Source organism: Triticum aestivum, chromosome 2B (assembly GCF_018294505.1).
Source record: "Triticum aestivum cultivar Chinese Spring chromosome 2B, IWGSC CS RefSeq v2.1, whole genome shotgun sequence".
NCBI classification, from domain to species: Eukaryota; Viridiplantae; Streptophyta; class Magnoliopsida; order Poales; family Poaceae; genus Triticum; species Triticum aestivum.
Window position 1 is genome coordinate 698,479,259 of NC_057798.1, and position 20,754 is coordinate 698,500,012.

The window sequence follows — 20,754 nt, forward strand, 5'->3', positions numbered from 1 at the left end:
CGTCGAAGGCATATTCGCCTTGTACGTCTCCCTCGCGCGGAGTCGGCCGCAGCGGAGTTCGCCTCCACTTAAGTCGAGCTGGCGTGGCGCTGAGTGGGCCCGCCTGGCCCATTGGTCAGGTTTGACTAGTCGCCGTGCGTGTCTCCCTCTCCGGCAGAATAGAGGCGGGGCTCCGGTGAGGTTTGCCGGCGAACGAGGGTGCCACTCGGAAAAAGCCGAGGCCACCCACGAGCTCAGGAGACCGAGGCGAACATGTGGGTACCCTCCTTGATCGCTAGAGTGGAGGGAGTCACCCGCGGCAAGCTCACCCGAGGAGCTCCAGCAGAGACGAATTGGGCGTTTCGCCTATGGTGGCTCCCGGGAAAAATCGAGTGCGGGGATGGATCAATGGGTTCTCAAGGAGGCTAGTGGTGGAGAAACTTGTGAGAGGAAGGGCCGAACAGCATCAGAACCATCCGAACAGTGGCGGCGGCAGTAGTTGGCGGAATCGGAGAAGACAACCTCCTCTGGTCGTGTTGCTGCAACGGGTGGGTCGGTGAGGGAGAGGGAGAGTGAGATGGTGTTGTTCAAGGGCCTGGGGTGGCTTTTTATAGGGAGGGGAGGGCAGTGTCGCGGGTTCCAGAGATGAACACGTCGACGGCGGCCATTGATGACAAAGCGCGGGCGGTGGCGAGGTAGGAGTGGCCGATGCAGTAACGGACGAGGGTCATCCGTACCACGGGGTCATGCTGGCTGGCTCGAGTGGCCTGGGCGGTGCCATGCTTGAGCTGACCGCAGTGGCGGCAATTCAAGGCGAGCGCGTGGGTGGTGGCGAGGACAGTGTGTCTCTAGTGTGGCCGATGAGCTGCGGATGAGCTCGAGCCGTTGGCAATTAAGCGAGAGGGGCTCGGGCAGAGATGTGGCCGTGCGGGACTCGTCGGGAGGCGGTCTTGGTCATCGTTGCTGGCGGTGGCTGGCACTAGAGGCCAAGCGAGGGTGTCGGCGAGGTTCCTGGTGATCGGGATGATCCAGAGGAGGATCAGGATGAGAGGGGGAAGCAGCAGAGACACGGCAGGAGCCCGGTGCCGACGCATGAAAAACACACGCTCTGGCCGCACCCGGTGCACGCACGTTAGGTGTTTGTCAGATTGCCAGTGGCATGTATAGGGACACACACAAGCTACCAATAAACATGATGGTGCTTCTATGTATTAGAGGAGTGATGAACATGCTGGTTTGGCCAAATGAGCAGATGCCCAATGCAAGTTTATGAACTTACAGATTTCTGTCATGCACATGAAGTGTTCGACCGAATGCTAGGGCAAGCTAGAGGACTTTGATGGATTTTAAACTTGGCAGGGTGGGGTCTCTTTAGATGATAGAGATGGTGGTGAAGTTAGTTTTGCAAGATGAGAAACTTGCTAGTGCAAGTTTTACCAGAATTCGGTTCTAGACAGAAACTTCAGAGGAGTGTTTGGCGGACTTAAAAGATGAAAATAGAGCTGATCTCCTGGAGTTAAGGTTTTGGTTGGAAGGACTACTAGATGGAAAAGTTTCAGAATTAATGGAGCTAGGAAAAAGAGGGTCGCAGTTATAACTCAAGAATGGGACAGAATTGAAAAGAGGATGTTTCACACAAAATTTTAAAAAGACATAGTTAGGTTTTGCATAAAAGTGATTTATAGGCATCACCTGACCTCTCATAATTTTTGTGGTATTTTAAAACAATTATTTAAAATAGTTGTAGTGCAACAGAACCATTTCAAGTACTGAAAATGCTTTTAAAAGAATAACTTGTGGCAAATTTTATTATGGAAATATTTCCTACTGTTATTTATGATATAAATGAAATGATTTACAAAACAACCAAGGACCACAACATTTCACAAAAATAATCTTCTATGGAGGGAAGAATTTTGGAAAATAGAAAACAGAACATGCTCTGAAATTAATAATTGGCCTAGTATAATTCAAAATTTTATTTTTGGCCAAATTTTACTTAATAAAATTTGATTAAATTTTTTGGGTGTTACAAACTCTACCCCCCTTAAGAAAAATCTCGTCCTCGAGATTTGTTAAGGGCAGAAGAACTGAATGCAAATCACAACAATGATCATATGCAGAATGCAATCATGGCAATGCACTTACGACATACGCCCTAAATTACAATACAACGGCTGCATCACATAAACTAGTGCTAGGTACAACAACAATGACCATCTACGGTCTGAAGGTGAGATCTACGGGATCTTGTGGGAAGGTTCCCCGTGCTGGGACACATTCTTCTTCTTCCGGGGAAAGTGAAGGAAGTAAACGAAGAACACGCCCTTCCGGATTTGGCCATGGTGGTCCACCAATGGTGATCTGGGGATTCAGGATAGCAAGATAATGGAGGTAATCCATCAATTGTTGGGTTAGATGCTCCTGGGCCATCACATACTGAATGAGGTTGGCTAGAGCTTGATCCCTCTCTATGCATTCACAACAGAACGTGGCTTCTGCTCCAGAAGCTGCGCAGCTCGGGAAATAATAGTATTTCCTTTCACTAGCAGCGGGTACTGTGAATCGAAGACGGGTAACCGCTTCATAAGCCGCAGCCTCAATAGCCATGCCTGAGGTTAGCATGGATCTCCCGACAAAGACAATATATGGAGGGCCTTGATTTAAATCCTCTCATGGGAGGTGCACAACTGCCCAGTATTTCGAGGAATCAGGGGTGATCCTCATTTTGAACAACTCATAGTGGGGTGGGTAGCTGGAACCAAGTGTATTGCAGGTCAGATCCCACAAAACCTTAACAAAACTACCAGGGCTTGCATCTGGAGTTCGTAGGTAGACTCCGGGGTGAGACATGGGAGGATGAATGGAGAAGAGTGGTGCTCAAGTGTGGTGGTGGCTGGTGTGGTGCATGGTTACGACCCCTTATAAGGCGCCTGAAACACGGTGCGGTGCTGGCTCGACTTGTGCATCGGCTCCGACATAGGGTTTTCCAAGTCAAGTTCTCGGACACCACTTCTCAAAAGGAGTGTGATGTGTTACTATGTGTGTCGGCAGTTACGTCTAGCATTTACTCTGTTGCCATACACCAATAATTTACGCTAGATCTCACATAGTACTATTACAACAATGGCACACAGGTAGTTGACAAGCTCACTATGCCATACGATTGCTACCTTGAAAAATACAAGACAAACGGACTACTAAGATTTGACAATACTCCTGGTGGACTCAGTCCACCTCATTGACATCTAGTCGAGCGTGTCTTGCAGATGTGGAGGCCTATCCGTGAGCTTCAGTGTCGGAGTTGTCCGGGGTAGGATGTGGAGCTATAGTGCTAGGATAGCGATGATGCCCCTCGTGGGGTCTCGTGGTCACAATCCCGTTGGAGTAGGTCTCCAAGAGATGACGGAGTTCTCCTGGGGAGGCAAAGGCATTGCCTAGATAGATGACAGGAGCAGACCTTGGGGGCTCAATTGGCCTCCCAAGCAGCATTATCAGGGTGTCGGTGTCGGTTGCAGCTTCACTTCTCACCGGTGTCAGGAGAGCAAGCGTCCTGCGAGTCGCAATCAGGTCATTAGTGACCTGATCGAATAGTGCCTCTTGCGCTCTCAGGTAACGCACCAGATGCACTAGAGCAGGATCGGACTCATGGTCACCGTTGGCGACCTGGGTCGGGCTACCATAGCCTTCACGACCAGGGTAGTAGAAGAAAGAGCGAGTGTTAACCCTCGGCGACAAATGCCAGAGATGAACTATACCCTCTCGGGCTGCAAGTTGGATGGCTTGGGGCTCGTCGGAGGTCGCCCTTCCGGTGAACCGATAGGGATGTTCTAATGTGGTGCCCCTCCCGTAGATGTGCACCGTGGACCAGAAGTGATGAATGGCATCACTTGTGTGTTCCTGGCACACAACATATTCTGGGGGTTCATCTATTCCAAAGGCACGACAAGTGAGATTGGCGAGGATCGCTACGAAATCTCCAAGCTCGGATGTGGTGGTCTCGTTACGGGCGATGGGACCAGGCATCTTAGTGGTCTGGAAATCAGGGTGCGAGTGAGAGTTGTGATGTGCTGAGTTCGGGAAAGGCTTCCTTTATAAGCCAGCAGAGTCTTCCATCGCACGCTTGCGGATGGGACAACTCAGGTGTCGGCCACGGGCGCACGGCCTATGGCCTAGCATGATAGGTTCGGCACCGACTGTCAAAAAGATGTCGGCTCGCCACTATGCAGGCTATCGAATAGGATGAGCTTGAGGGTGGATAAGAAAGGATATGGACGATGTGGAAACCTAGGGATAGTGACCAGGCTAAGATAGCATTAGCCGGTGGTCAGCCTGGCTCTGATACCAAGGTTGTCGGGGCCGGTTTTCTGGGACATAAATTCACAGCAAACGACCCTTATGTCACCACCAGCCCTAGGATTACTGTTGCTGGTGGATATTTCCTTGATACAGAATTCCAAGCAATTACAAGGATTTGAGTACAAGACCTTATAGGTCCATTGAGTACAACAATGATTTCTAGTGGCAGATGATGGAAGCGACTCGTGTATCTCCAACGTTGATGGAACTCCATTCCCACGGGAACAGCTGACCTGGATAACTTCTATCTCGTGTGGCTGTTATCTTCGAATCCTAGGTTGGGGTGTCGCCGCAGTACTCCTCTCTGAAACATAATCTGGCCACACCCCAAGCTAGCAATGAGTACGTTTGAATGTACTCGCAATGTTGGTGGGAAACGACACCTATGGGATCACTGGAATCCCTACTACGGTTGCGGGGCGCGGGATCGTGAGAAGAGCGGGACTAATAGACAGCGCAAAGGGGATTTACCCAGGTTCGGGCCGCAAAGATGCCTAAAACCCTACGATCCTGCTTTGGTGGATGTATTTAGTGTTCTTGAGCTCTTGAACTAGCTCTGGGTGTTCAAGGTTCGAAAGAGACAAATCCTCCTCCAGTGCACCATGAGCCTCCTTTTATAGGCGTAAGGGGCTGCCAAAGTGGCACACAGGAGGTGGAAAGTGCTATAGCGTTGTGAATTTATCACTGGTATTACAGGACAAAGTGCATTTAATGCGAGACTTAGGTGTCCCTTCACTTTATCGGGGACGGGAGTGAGGCCCGTCCCGTCCGTCGCCGCTCCTCCTCGCTCCGACACGCGCCCTGGCCAGCGATGCATGTGATGCCATGTAGGCAGGCAAGCAGCTGAGGTGGAGCGGTGGTGGAGCCTCCTCGAAGACCTGCATGCCGCCACGTGGGTGCGTGCCGAGTTGGCATGGAAGCTGCGTGCTGCCACGCAGGTGCCTGCCCATCTGGTTGGGCTGGCAGCTGCATGCGAGCAGCGGCGGGGAGTTGGTTGGTGCGGGCCTGGCAATGGCCCTGCTGTCACCTCTAGCAAGGATCTTGTCGGGTGGCCCAGCAAGGGTCTTGCCGGGTGGCCCGGCAAGGGTCCTGCCGTGGCGCGCTGGCGTCCCTGACAAGGGTCTTGCTGGGGGTCTTGTGAATTCCTTCGGTAGGGATCTTGGTGAGGATTGTTGCTTTCCAATCCTCATCTAATCTTGGGCATTCTATGTCTTCACAAAGATCTGCATGCCACCATGGAGGTGCCTCCCGAGACCTGGTCCAACATGGTTGTTGGAGACCGTGGCTCGAGGGTGGCCTGCTCCACTGGTGTGCGTGAGCTACCCCGGCAAGAGGCTTGTCGGGGCTGCGGAGGCTTCCCCCGGCAAGGGTCTTGCCGGGGCAACCTGCTTCGCCCATCTGCGCTTTGTGTCCTTAGTTCTTGATGTTTCCTGGTTTGTCTTGTGCCTTTGGCTTCTCTCTGGCTTCCCTTTCCTACCCTGTTATGCGTGGCTGTGGTGGGTGGCCCTGACTGCCCATGCACAAGTAAAGGGGTCAAAAGCAGAGCCCCTACTTTTGTACACCGACAGGAGCCCCCGGGCCTGGGCCATACATAAGCGCAGCATGTTGTTCGGCCAGGCCCAGAATGGTGCGCGGGCAGTGGGGGCGGATTTTTACCGCGGTAACTGCTCCATCTGCTGCGCTTCCCCACGACCCGCATTGAACGCGTGACGTGGAGGTCATGTGCGCACGAATGGCGTGGGTGGCGTGCGTGGGACGGTTCTTGCACGCATGCGTCATATCGCAATTAATGGGAATGAAGGCGGCCCGCGCCTTCCCCGTAAAAAGGAATAACCGCGGGCGCGCTGCTCACTTTACCCCGCCCCCCTCCTCCTTGCGCCTCCTCCAATCTCAGAACTGCCGCCCCCTTCCTTCCTTCTTCTCGAGCTCCCCTGCTTTCGTCCATCGCCGCCGTGCTTCCGCCATCCTCTGTCTTTTCACAACCGCCATGGCGCCTGTCGGCGTTCTGGGAACGGGGGTCCCCAGACTTGCCTGCCTGCGGCCTGCAGCGTGGCTCAAGTGGTGTCCCAGTACGGCCCATCTTCATTTGCGCAAGACTCAAGACCCTTGTGAGGTGCCAAGCCTCGCGGGGCGGACGACACGCAACTTCCTCAGGAACGGCCTCGCCAGGCAGGCTCGCGATGAGGCAGAGAGATCAAGGCAGGGTACCTCACCAGGTGCTCGTGACGCAAGCCATGACGATCGAGACCAGGCGGGCGCCGAGCGGGCATCAGCCTGCGTAGTGTCCTTGTTTCCTCTTTGGTGCAAAGGGGGCAAGCACAGGCGTGGAGTACCGAGGCATCAGCCCAAGGTTGCCATTTTAGTGCAACGAGACCAAGACCAGCAGAGCGGCAGCATGGAGGTCACCATGGAGCCCAAGACGGCGTCATCGCCACTGCCTTTGGCAGCCGAAGACCAACTTTAGTCAGGATAACTTGTACTAGATGTTCCCCTTCAAAATGGCCGTTGTTGGCGCCCTTCCCGCTCAATATTTGGGGAGAGGACCAGGGCCTCTATAAATAGGACTAGCCACCATAGAGATGGGGGGATCCGAACCAGAGAGAGAGAGAGAGAGAGAGAGAGAGAGAGAGAGGAAGGGAGAGAGGTGACCGAACTCACCCTAGCAGTTCATCGCACCAGCTCAAGACCACCTCTCGCGAGGCTGTTCTTCCCTTGTTCTGTTCATCATCAGCCTCTGAGGCAATCCACCACACCACACACTGGAGTAGGGTATTACACCACAACGGTGGCCCGAACCAGTATAAATCTTGTGTCCCTCATGTTGTTCATCTTTTAACCTAGATTCCCGCAAGGCGATCGGTCGTGAGTCGATAGGGGAAAGATCTTCTTGCGCACCCCAGAGTTCGAACCTTGAGGGTCTGCCAGAACCCAACATCTGACATTTGGCGCACTAGGTAGGGGTGCCCCAGAATCTTTCTTCCGCTGTTTCGTGTCGATCTTCCGTCGTATCCATGGCAGACGCTCGCCGGGCTCGAGCTGAGCGACGGGCAGCTCTCGCCGCCCGCGTCGCCCAGACGGCTCCCATTGGTGGGTGTCCCCGTCGTTCCCCGTTGCCTGCCGCCAACTCCACCACTGGCCCGACAGGGAACGGGCAGCAGGCCTTGTCGCTGCATCCTTCGGTGCGGCGGGACGGCCGGACCGCCACCTCGTCGCTGACTCCAGCTGGTTCATCGTCCCACGCCCATCGCGCCCCCACGGACGCGCATGCTGCATTGCTCCTGGCGCGTGAGCTCCTGCACTACCGTCCCGTCGACGACCTCTACGAGGAGTGGCTCGCTCGCATCACCGAGCTCGTTAGCACCGCAGGAGGCTCCCCTGTGTCGTCCCTCTCGCTGCCTCACCATCCGTCCTGCGCAGGAGGCGCAGATCAGGAGGTGCCTCAGCCACCTCCTCCCCAAGAAGGCACCCCGGCTCCAAGGAGCATGGCCCCAGGACGAGATCCACCGTGTCCGGCGCCCGCGCGACAAGAAAGGAGCTGCCAAGAAATCCCTCGTCCCCAAGAAGGTGCTCCCGTGCTCCCGGCACCGGTGTGCCACGACCGCATCCCTGCGCCAGCACGTCAAGACCCCACGCTGCTCTAGGCAGCGGCACGTGGGAACCCCCAGGAGCAAGCCCCGCATCAGCAGAGAGCTCCGTTGGCCACCGCAGTGTCGCCTGGCCAGGCAAGTTCAAACCTGACCTTCCTCCTCGCTATGACGGCACTGCCGACCCCGCGGAGTTCCTACAGCTCTACGAGCTGGGCATCGAAGCCGCCAATGGGGACGAAAAGGTCATGGCGAACTGGTTTCCCATGGCACTCAAGGACGGCACCCGCACCTGGCTCCTGAACCCGCCTCCTGGCACTATCTCCTCCTGGGACGAGATGCGCACTCGCTTCATCGCCAACTTCTAGGGCACTCACGACCGTCCGCCGGCCGTGGGCGACCTTCGCCACATCAAGCAGCAACCCGGAGAAACCTTGCAAAAGTACATCCAGCGCTTCAACAGAGCTCGCCTCAAGATTCCTAGGGTGACCGAGGAGGCCATCATCTCGGCATTCTCTGATGGCGTCCGTGTCGTCAAGATGAAGGAGGAGCTGGCGATCCACGAAGATCTGTGTATGTCCCTAGAGTTGTTCAACCTGGCGACCAAGTGCGCAAGGGCTGAGGAGGGACGCCTTTCCCTTCTCGAGCTCCCAGCAGTAGACCCAGAAGAGAATAAAGCCAAGGCCAAGGATGTGAAGCGCAAGGGAGCAGCTATGCTCGCAGCAGAGCCAAACATGAAGCGCGGCAGGGACCAGCCGGAGTCGTCCAAAGGCAGCCGGTACTATGTGTACCACGATCTCCATACCCACAACACCAACGAATGCCAGGAGCTTAGGGTCGTGCAAGAAGGCCGTGTCGGTCGACGCCCCGAGCGCAACGATCGGAGCTACGGCCGAGGCGGAGCAAGAGGTGGAGGACGATGGGACAACCATGGCCCTCGCCAAGGGTGGCGTGACCGGCCTCGCAAGGATCGCTGGCAGGACCAGCCTCGCGAGGGGACTTGGAGGGATCAGCCTCGTGAGGATCACCCGCAAGGCAACGCGGGGCTTCCTCCTCTGCCACCACCACCAAGAAGAAATGAAGACCATCATCAGGACGAGGGGGTTGGGGGCTTCCAGGAGCCGCGTGTGATCGCTTGCATCTTGGGCGGCGCACAGGCCCCAGCCTCTCAGCGCATCTTCAAGCAGTTTGCTCGCGAGCTGAATGCAGTCCTTCCCAAGCTTGAGGCCATGTGCCCTCTCAGGTGGTCTGCATGCGCCATCACGTTCAACGTAGTGGATCAGCTCAAGTGCGCGGCAACGGCCGGTGTCCTCCCGATGCTCTGCTCCCCAGTCATTAGCACTGTGCAAGTTACCAGGACCCTCATCGACGGCGGGGCAGGGCCCAACGTCCTGTTCTTCGAGACGTTTAACAATCTTCAAGTGCCATATGATCATCTTCAACCAACCAAGCCCTTCTCAAGAGTCACTGATGGTTCCACTGTCCTGATAGGGCAGGTCCGCCTCCCTGTCACCTTTGGACATCGCGAGAACTACCGTACCGAGCTCATTGACTTCGACATCGCCCACATTTTCCTGCCATACAATGCCATCCTTGGGTACCCAGCCCTGGACAAGTTCATGGCAGTGACTCACCATGGGTACAACGTCCTCAAGATGCCAGGAAGTGGCAGAGTCATCATGGTCCCCTGTGAAGAGAAGGATGCGGTGTGCTCTCTCAAGAGTGCCTTCCAAGCCACGTCAATCAAGGACCCAGACAGCAAGAGTGGAAACCTTCCTGAAGCAGCTCCCAAGAAGAAGAAGACGTCACCTGACCCAAAGCCTCGGGAGGCAAGCACCTCCAGAGGCGCCACAACCGGACATGCACCCATCCAAGGTGCGCCACCCTCTGTCGCATAGGGAGGCGCGCTTGGCGCCCTCCTCGGGAAAGGCTCAGAGGCTCTCTCCTGGGGAGCCATTGACTTTGCCAAGATCACAAGGGAGGCGCTCAGGCACCACTTGGAGGCGTGCTTCACGGCATGTTTCCCTGAGGAAGGCGTGAGGCAAGGAGGGCCCAATCCTCAGGAGTTCATCACCAAGGTCGCTCAGGAGTTGTAGGAATCGAGAGTCATGCACAACAACCGCCGCCTGCCCGGTGTAGCTCCCCATCCAAACGAGGATGGCGGGCTGCGCGTCTGCATCGACTACCCAGGGCTCAATCGAGTCGCGTCTCAAGGGTGCTTCTGGCCATCACGCACAGGGCGTTGCGCGGGTCCTCCGCACAGCTACGTTCGTATGCCATTCGGCCTGCCGAACACGGCTGCGGCCTACCAGCGCCTGATGAGAAGCATTCTGGAAGCTCAGGTGGCCAAGCATCGCGCGCTCCTGGAGGAAATGGAGATGGACCTCGCCGAGCCGCCCGAACCTCCCAAGCCTCCCGAGGCTCGGGGCTCCTAGGGCTCGTGAGGATTGGCTTATTCACCGCGCACCGTCAGCTACTCTGACACTCGCTCTACAATGGTATCAGGTGACTTCTTTCAAGTTTCGTTTCAGCTGGGAGCGCCCTCAGGGCTGCATCATTCCCAGGTCGTGTGGGTCTGTCCCTGCGGCATGTATCCGTTTTGCTTATGCCTTCAGCTTACCTTGTTGGGGGCGCCCCTCGGGCTGCATCATCCCCAAGCCGCTCGGGCCTAACCCAGTGGCATTTTCCTTTCTCTGCATCTATCTAAGTTGATTTGCTTCTTCATGCTTGAACTTCTGTAAATAATTGCCTGCTCGATTGACACCTACCTTTGGAGCCGCTCGCTCTGGCACGACGCTTGCGCATGGGTCCGTCCCTGCAATGTCGATAAATCTGAGTGGTCGAGCTCTGGCCGCGGCAGCCCCGCAATTGTGCTACCTCACCGGGCCCTCAGTGCCTCAATCACTCCCTTGGAGCAACCAATGGATGGTTGGCAACCGTAATGGCAGTTCTTGTTTTCCTCGTGTTGGTGTGCAGGATCCTCCTAAGGAATAGCACGGTGGGCATCGTGAGCTCCCTCTCCTCTCTCTCATGCAATCCGTTCGCACGTTAAAAGGGGGTCGCCTGAGCATCGCGACTCATGGGCTCTTACTGGCTCTCTAGCCCTCACCCCTAGCCTTGACCCATGGCATCGCGACCTATCATACCAGCGGCGGCTGAGCTCGCTCGAGGGCTGGGACATGAGGACGTAGAGCATAAAGGAAAGTGCAGGGAAAAGGGGAGAATCTCACAAGTACCCAACCCAGCGACACCCCAGCTGCCGGCGCCCGGGTTAGGCACCTCGCCGGATAACAACTCTAGGCTCACGAGATAAGTTACACCTCTGCAGAAGCTAGATCCACACAACACCAAACCCTCGCCCAGTGCGGCTCTATCACGGCGACGCTGCCTTCCTTTCTCACCTAGCGGGGGCTGCTTGAGCGCTAAAGGGGACCTCCTGAGCATCGCGGCTCAGGGGCTCTTACTGGACCTTGGGCCGCTCACCTCCTGGCCTTGACCACGGCATCGCGACTTGGCATACCAGTGACGGCTGAAGCCTGCTTGGGGACCGGGACCTGTCAGCGTAGAGCACCAAGCCCTCGTGAGGATAGAAAGGGGGAGCCGAGCCAGGACAGGACAAGCATCTCGCATCTATTCATAATAAGGATAATATTTAAAAAAGGCATGGCAGGCACCTTACATACCCTCGCGGGGTGTTACTTCGATTCCTCGCAGGGAACAAAAGGTGCTAATCCTAACAAATGCTAACTATGCACGCCTCCGCAGGAGACGCCATCATCAACAGTGGGCCGCCAGGCGCCGGCGCCAACCCCATCCAGATCAGTGGTGTCGGCGGCCAGATGAAGCTGCCCTGCTCCAAGCGCGATGCGAGCTCGGGGGCTCGTACCTATCGTCGCTCGTCTCTGGAGTCACGTGAAGCTCGGGGGAGTCACTGGATTCACCGGCTCCTCCACTACTGCCTGAGGAACTGCTGGGGAAGCGGTTGGCAGGCCTGGTCCTCTCCACTTCGATGCCCCGGCCGCCTTCCTTGGGGCAGCACTCCAGTCGGCATCCTTCCGTGTCGAAGACCTTGAAGAACATCAAGGAGGCGCCATCGTATTCAAGATGAATTACGAGGGCACCCCCTATCCGGCAGACCCGGGCGATCTCGCCCCAGCCCCGGGTCATGTAGACCTTGCCCGGAGTGATGACCGCGACCTCCGCTCCGGTCGCAAGGGTGTTGCAGTCAGCGTGCTGCAGCCAGAGCTCTAGAGACCCACTCGGCGGCATCTTGAAGGCGAAGGAGGGAGGAAGGCGGATCCAAGAGCGTAGAGGCATAGCAGCGTGGAGCACAGGCTCACGAGAAGAGACCTCGGCATGGACTCCAGGGGTGACAACGTGCACCGCCGTGACTCGTCGGCGTCGCCGGCGGTGTCGCTCGGTGTCTCCTTCTCCAGGGCCCTCGATTCAGGCGTACAAGGGCAGCGGAAACCCAGGCGGCGGCCGCTCGTACCAGGGCCTCGATGTCTCTTGCCATGCAACCATGTTGCAGTGGCCGGGGACAGGCCGCTTCTTCGATGGAAGCGGGTCGGGACCCTCTCGGGGGGCCTTCCCTTTCTCTTCCGCAGAAAACCGGCGGATCGGCGCCATTGGCATAGAGTGGAGCAAGGGCGAGGAAGAAGAAGATGGAGAGAAGCAGGAAGAGATGGACTGCGGGGGCTCTCGACCGTACTTATATTCCGGAGGAGGCCAACCATCGGCATCCACGATCACAGGTAATCATGACCCATTTATGCATTCAGGGACTTGTCAATTCGAGTGGTTGCCGAGGCAGCATGGGGAAGCGGAGACGCCCACATCCAATCAACCACCACGCGGCACCCAAGGCCGCAGGCTGATGGGGCCCGCAGTGCTCCGCACTGGCCCCTTCGCTTCTCCGCTAAACCAAGTCCGAGCGCGCCTTGGCCCCGGGGGCTACTGTCGGCGTTCTGGGAACGGGGGTCCCCAGACTTGTATGCCTGCGGCCTGCGGCGTGGCTCAAGTGGTGGCCCAGTATGGCCCATCTTCATTTGCGCAAGAATCAAGACCCTCGCGAGGGGCCAAGCCTCGCGGGGCGGACGACACGGGACTTCCTCAGGAACGGCCTCGCCAGGCAGGCTCGCGAGGAGGCGGAGAGATCAAGGCAGTGTACCTCGCGGGGTGCTCTTGACGCAAGCCATGACGATCGAGACCAGGCGGGCGCCAGGCGGGCGCCCGCCTGCGTAGTTTCCTTGTTTCCTCTTTGGTGCAAAGGGGGCAAGCACAGGCGTGGAGTACCGAGGCATCAGCCAAAGGTTGCCATTTCAGTGCAACGAGACCAAGACCAGCAGAGCAGCAGGATGGAGGTCACCGTGGAGCCCAAGACGGCGTCATCGCCAGTGCCTTTGGCAGCCGAAGACCAACTTTAGTCAGGATAGCTTGTACTAGATGTTCGCCTTCAAAATGGTCGTTGTTGGTGCCCTTCCTGTTCAATATTTGGGGAGAGGACTAGGGCCTCTATAAATAGGACTAGCCACCATAGAGATGGGGGGATCCGAACCAGAGAGAGAGAGGGAGAGAGGCGACCGAACTCACCCTAGCAGTTCATCGCACCAGCTCAAGAACACCTATCGTGAGGCTGTTCTTCCCTTGTACTATACATCATCAGCCTCTGAGGCAATCCACCACACCACACACTGGAGTAGGGTATTACACCACAACGGTGGCCCGAACCAGTATTGTCGGAGTATCTGGATTTATCAAGACTTTGGGCCAACTCCGCCTAGCTAGGCCCCAAGCTGAAGCTCCGCCCTCCGGGGGCCGGCTAGCCTGACAAGCCGACCACTAGAGGGCGGCTAACCACGATCCGACGGCACCGCGAGCAGCCGACTTCATCCAGCCGGCCTCTAGACAGGGCGGAGTCGAGCAGGCGGCCACCTCGCGCCCTCAGAGTCCGTACCCCCTTTATGCAAGCGTGATGAAGCGTGGCTATAGTGAAGCCCTTACCTCCCAGATCGAGGGTTCGGTATGGCCACAGTGCCCCATATAGACAAAGATCTCGACAGGGCGTGGCACTGTTGCCACCTACCCTTGACCTCAAACCGAACAGGCGGAGACCTGCTCCCCACGACGGCCTGTCGGTACGGCCCGCTAGCTGCAGGCCCTCCCAGGCAGTGACACCCCAGAGGATGGCGCACGCCGGATCAGTCGGACTAAGAGGGGGGGCGACATCCAGCAGGCGGTCGTCCCCACCCTCGAAGTAAGGGCACCATTAACCTGATGAGACCAGGTGTGGCTATAGTGAACTCCTGCCAGGCGACATGACTGTAGCCACGCTGAGCTGACTAAGCCCGCGTCATTAGCGGCGCGGCTACAGTGAGCGGCCTGTCGGCTCTGTACCAGACCAGTCGGCGGGGCCCACCAGGCGGCGGGCCTCAGTAGTCGGCGGAGAAGCCGGAGGCCGGAGACGCTGACAGCCGGCCCCAGCAGCCGGCCAAATTACCAATGTACCCCTGGGGGGTAGGCCTATATAAGCCCCCCAGGGCACCCATGCAAAGGGTTCCCACTTTGATAGAACTAGCCAGATCACTAGAGCAGGGGAGAGCTAGCCTTGCTTCCTCCTACCTCTAGCATACAGCTCAAGGAGCACACTTGTATCACTTGTGCCATAGTGACCATGCGGAGACCCCGCGGAGCAGGAGTAAGGATATTATCTCCAAGGAGAGCCCCCAACCTGGGTAAAGTACGCCGGCGTTCGTGTCTACACCTCATCCCGCTTCCGGGCACCGGGGACGTTCTACTCACTCCCACCATGATAAGCCATCCTTTGGCATATGTCACACCCAAGCCCCGACATTTGGCGCCCACCATGGGGCGAGGTGCACCTTCTCCCAGAGATCTGCTCTAGACGGGAACCTTGTTCCTTCCTGGCGAGCGAAGCGAGCCCAGCACACCCGATGGCGTCAGCCTCGATGCACTGAACGGCGCGGAGATCGCCTGTGCGGCAAGCTGCCTCGCCGACCTTGTCGGCGAGATCCACCTCTCCGACGAGCCGGCCTCCGACGCGGGCACCGGCTGCCCCGAGAGCCGCCTCATCAGCCTCCTCGATCAGCTCCACATCACCAGCGAGCCTGCTGTGGACTTGGAGTCCGTTGGCTCCACCGACCCGATGATCGTCGACTCCGACACGGTGTCGTTTGACGCGTTTCCCACCAATGTGGTGGTCTACGACGAGCTGCCTCCTCGCGAGCACAGCGGTGGGAGCACCGTCACGAAGGTGCTCGTCATTCACAGCAGCGAGCACTCGGACGGACACGCTCGAGACCCACTCGACGCGGCTCTGCGAGACCTGTCGGCGCCTATCCCAGAAGGCGCAGATGCTGAGGTGCTGGAGGCACGCCGCGTCCAGCTTCTCGAGAGCGCTGGCCGACTGGACAGCGTGCGATGCCTCTCGGACGCCTACCGGTGCGAGATGGATCAGGCCGTTAGCGGCACGCCAGCTCCTAAGGGGCCTAGCCGCGTCGGCACGATCCGGCAACATGGCGCGACCGTCGCCAGCATGTTCGGGGCAGAACGCCCCGTCTATGCCACGCCAGCTGAGAACATCCGGGCCGCCCAGGCGGTGACGAATGAGCTGGACAAATACGACGGCGAGGAATGCCGCCACATGATGGAGCGAGTCCAGCAGCTCCTAGATGCGGCCGCCCCGCAGCACGAAGCCGGGTGCCATGCTGAAATGCCCGCCCAACGAAACAGGAGCCACCCCATCGCCAAGATCATGGCGCGACATCCTGGACGCCGACCGGTGGCGCCCGCAGAGGAAGAGGCAACGAGCCGGCTGCCAGCCGCAGCCGGACACGCCTCTCCATCGAGCAAGACGAAGACGGCTGCCCTCAAGCGGTGGAACGGCGAGGTGATCCGCCTCCTCCTCTGCCTCGTGGAGTGAGGCACCCCACTCCGCCACCTGTCACGCACCCGACACTCGGCGACCGTCTTGTCCGCCGAGAGAGAGTTGGAGAGAACGACGCCCGCCATCGAATCGATCATCTCAACCGATCCCTGGCGATAGAAGAAGAAGACGCACTGTGCCCGCCCTGTTTCGGCCCGTGAATTCGAGACGAGCCATTCCCCAAAGGGTTCACCCTCCCGCGAGATACGCCCAAATACACCGGCTCCGTGAACCCAGAGGACTGGCTGGTCGACTACTCGACAGCCGTCAGCATAGCAAACGGCAACAAGTGTGTCGCCTTGAAGTATGTCCCACTCATGCTTCAGGGCATGGCCCATACATGGCTCAACAACCTGAAGCCCCACAGCATCAACAGCTGGATTGATTTCACTGATGCCTTCATCCGCAACTTCACGAGCACTTACAAGCGGCCTCCCAAGCCCCCACAGCTCTCCTTGTGCGTCCAAGGGCCCAGTGAATCGATTCGCGACTACCTCACGCGCTGGGCCGAGCTGCGAAACTCCTACGAAGGCGTGCACGAGGTGCAGGCGATCGAGTACTTCACCGCCGGGTGCCGAGAGGGCACCCTCCTCAAGCATCGGCTCCTCTGCGACGAGCCTGCGACGCTCGATGAGCTGCTGATCATTGCCGACAAGCACGCCACGGCCGACTCCTCCATGACGGTGAAAATCTTAGTAGATGCATCCGGTAAGGTGGCACCCCAGGCCCCTAGGACTCCGGCCGGTGATACCAGTCGGCGGCAGCATCCAAGTGACAACAAGCGAAAGGCCACCCAGCCGGCTTCCACCAGCCGGCAAGTGGCGACAATCGAGGATCAGCAGCCGGAAGGGCAGCCAGCACCCAAGCGGCAGAAGGGCGGCAAGTACAATTGGTTGCCCGCCTTCTCTTATGAGCAGACCCTCGATTCACCATGCAAGTTCCATAGTGGCGCGAAGCCATCCAACCACACCACTCGGAAGTGTCATTGGCTCACCAGGATTGCTAAGGGAGATGGCCTCCTACCTCCTCCGTCTGCCAGCCCGCCGCCTCCACATCCCCAGCAGCCGGCAGCCCGGCCAGTCGGCACCATACAATACGAGTACCCAGAAGAGCACGGAGCTTATGTTGTATTCACCAGTGTGGTAGTGGCCTCAAGTACTCCAGAATTCATGCATTGGTCTGAGAAGCCTATCGGTTGGAGAAGGGCCGACCACCCGGAGGTGATGCCTTCTCTAGGTTCATATGCCCTGGTCCTAGATGCTACCTTTGCAATGGAGAGGCGGGCAGCACGCTTCTCCAGAATCCTGATAGATAGCGGCAGCAGCATCAATATCATATAATGGACAAGTTGGGAATCAAGCAGAAGCAGCTCATACCCAGTCGGACTGTATTCCATGGCATAGTCCCTGGCCTTTCCTGCTTACCAATCGGCAAAGTCCAAATTGATGTTCTTTTTGGAGACAAGAATCATTTTTGCCATGAGCCAGTGTGGTTTGAAGTAGTGGACCTCGAAAGCCGCTACCATGCATTACTTGGCCGACCAGCTCTGGCCAAGTTCATGGCAGTCCCCCACTATGCTTACCTCGAGATGAATATGCCGAGTACCAAGGGGATCCTGACCGTAGTCGGAGACTACAAGAAGTCGGTCGCTTGCACCGCAGATAGTAGCCGGCTGGCCGAGTCCCTCGTGATTGCAGCTGAGAAACAACTCCTTAACCGGGTGGTGGCGTTGGCAGGCAAGAAGCCGGAAATGTTACCCATTCCCAAGGAGTCGGAGGTTGAGGGCTCGTTCAAGCCGGCCAAGGAAACAAAGAAGAGACCCTTGGACCCGGAGCACCCGGAGAGGCATGCTGTCGTAGGTACGAACCTTGATAGCAAATAGGAAAGCGAGCTCGTCGATTTCCTCTGTGAGAATCGGGACATCTTCGCATGGTCTCCCAAAGACATGCCGGGTGTTCCGACGGATTTCGCCGAGCACAAACTACATGTCTAATCTGACGCCAAGCCGGTCAGGCAGCCCATGCACCGCCTGTCAGAAGAGAAGAGAAGAGAAGAGTTGTCGCAGAAGAGATAGCCCGGCTTCTAGCAGCCGGATTCATCATGGAAGTGTTCTTTCCAGAATGGCTGGCCAACCTAGTCCTAGTGTTGAAGAAGAATAAGCAGTGGCGCATGTGCATTGACTATACCAGTCTCAACAAAGCTTGCCCCAAAGATCCCTTTGCTCTACCAAGAATTGACCAAGTGATAGACTCCACAGCCGGATGCAAGCAATTGAGCTTCTTGGATGCATACTCAGGGTACCACCAGATAAAGCTGAACCCGGCCGACAGGCTGAAGACCGCCTTCATCACACCATTCGGAGCCTTCTGCTACCTGACCATGACGTTTGGCTTGTGAAGCGCCGGCGCCACGTTTCAGCGTTGCATGCAGAAGTGTCTCCTCAAGCAACTTGGCAGAAATGCCCATGTCTATGTGGATGATGTGGTGGTGAAGACGGAGAAGCGTGGCGCACTGCTAGAAGACCTCAAGGAAACATTCGAGAACCTGCGCCAATTCCAGATCAAGCTCAACCTGGAGAAATGTGTCTTTGGAGTACCAGCCGGCTAGCATCTCGGTTTTCTGGTCTCAGAATGCGGCATAGAATGCAACCCGGTGAAGATCAAGGCCATTGAGAACATGAAGGTGCCCACCCGACTACTGGACATGCAGAAATTTACCGGCTGCTTGGCATCAATTAGTCGTTTCATCAGTCGGCTGGGCGAGAAGGCTCTTCCCCTGTACCAGCTCATGAAGAAGACAACTTTTTTTGAGTGGAACGACAAGGCGTACGAGGCCTTTCTCCAACTCAAGAAGATGCTAGCAACCCCACCTATCCTGGCGGCTCCGACTGAGGAGCCCATGCTCCTCTACATCGCAGCCACCAGCCGAGTTGTCAGCATAGTCATTGTGGTAGAACGCAAGGAGGAGGACAGAGCATTTCCGGTCCAGAGACCGGTGTATTACTTGAGCGAAGTAATATCCGCCTCCAAGAAAAATTACCCACATTATCAGAAGATGTGCTATGGCGTGCGATTTGCCGCCAAGAAGCTGAAGCCTTACTTTCAAGAGCACCCAATAACTGTCGTCTGCACGGCTCCGCTGAAAGTGTGTTATGTCGACTAGAGGGGGGGTGAATAGGCGATTTTTATGAATTCTTCACTCAGGAATTTGCCGGTGAGGAAATTCCTTAGCGAGGAACTATTAGCAGCGGAATAAGTACTCAGAAGTAAGCATAACAGAATACAAGCATGGTCATCATGATGAAATGAAGACTAGCACAGAGTACAGAAAGCGTAATCACAGGATAACACAAGATGAAGATAAACAGACTGAAGAAATTGAACTGAGGAAATTGAGAAAGTCTTCAGTCAACGTCTTCAAACACAGATATGAACAAACACTCAACACAGTAATGAGGAAATGAAAGGGTTGAGGAAATAGAACCAGTTAGGTTGGTGAAGACAATGATTTGGTAGACCAGTTCCAACTGTTGTCTCAGTTGTACGTCTGGTTGGAGCGGCTGAGTATTTAAACTCGAGGACACGCAGTCCCGGACACCCAGTCGCTGAGCACGTAGCTCAAGACACCCAGTCCTTACCGTATTCTCCTTGAACTAAGATCACGCAGATCTCGTCCAATCACTCGTGGTAAGTCTTCAGGCGACTTCCAAACCTTCACAGACTTGGTCACTCGGCAATCCACAATTCCTCTTGGATGCTCTAGACCTTGACGCCTAACCGTCTGGAAGAAGCACAGTCTTCAAAGGTAACAAGCGTAGGATCCACGCAGGATCAATTTCTTCAGTGATGCTCAATCACTTTGGGTTTGTAGGGGTTTGGTTTTGGGTTTTTCCTCACTTGATGATATTCGCTCAAAGTCCTCGGAGGATGGGTTGCTCTCAAATGACAAGTGTCAAGTTCTCTCGAAGCAGCCAACCAGCTAGTGGTTGTAGGGGGCGGCTATTTATAGCCTAGGGAGCAGCCCGACATGATAAGACATAAATGCCCCTCAATGATATGACCGTTAGGTGGCTAAGATATTTTGGGACAGCTGGCACGCAGCACAACAACGGTCGGAAATTTGACTCTCAAATTCCTTAGGGCTATCATGTTCCTCACTGTGTAGGTAATTCGCACTGACGAATTCCTAACTCCTTAGTCAGAACAAATTCATCAGTGACCAGAAGAACTTCATCTCTGTCACTGAAGAAAGTGACTGAACTGTATGAGATTTCCAAAGGCTTCACTCGAAGGGATTGGTAGGTGTAGGATTTTGAGTTGAGCATCACATGGAAATTTTCCTTAGTATTTCCTCGACCCCCTTTAACAGTACGGTGTTTCCTATGACTCAAGAAAGAGAAAATGAAACTACGAAAACAAAAGTCTTCACGCTTCATGTTCCACAAATGAATACCAAGTCTTCAAGGTCACACCAATTTCTTCACTTTCAAAGTCTTCAGAAAGTCTTCAGAATATCAAATCCTTCAGTTGAAGAACTTCATTTTTAGGGGCCGACTTTCTCTGTAAATATCAAACTCCTCATAGACTTATAGACCTGTGTATACTCACAAACGCATTAGTCCCTTAACCTATATGTCTTCAATACACCAAAATCACTAAGGGGCACTAGATGCACTAACAATCTCCCCCTTTTTGGTGATTGATCACAACATAGGTTAAGTTTTCAACGGGGATAAACATATGAAGTGTATACACTGATATTGAGGAATTTGATTACAAGATATAGTAGAACTCCCCCTGAAGATGTGCATAGTGAGGAATTTGCTTTTGAGGCAATGCACATTTGAAGAGTTGAATCATGGAGATCTCCCCCTATATCTTGTAATTC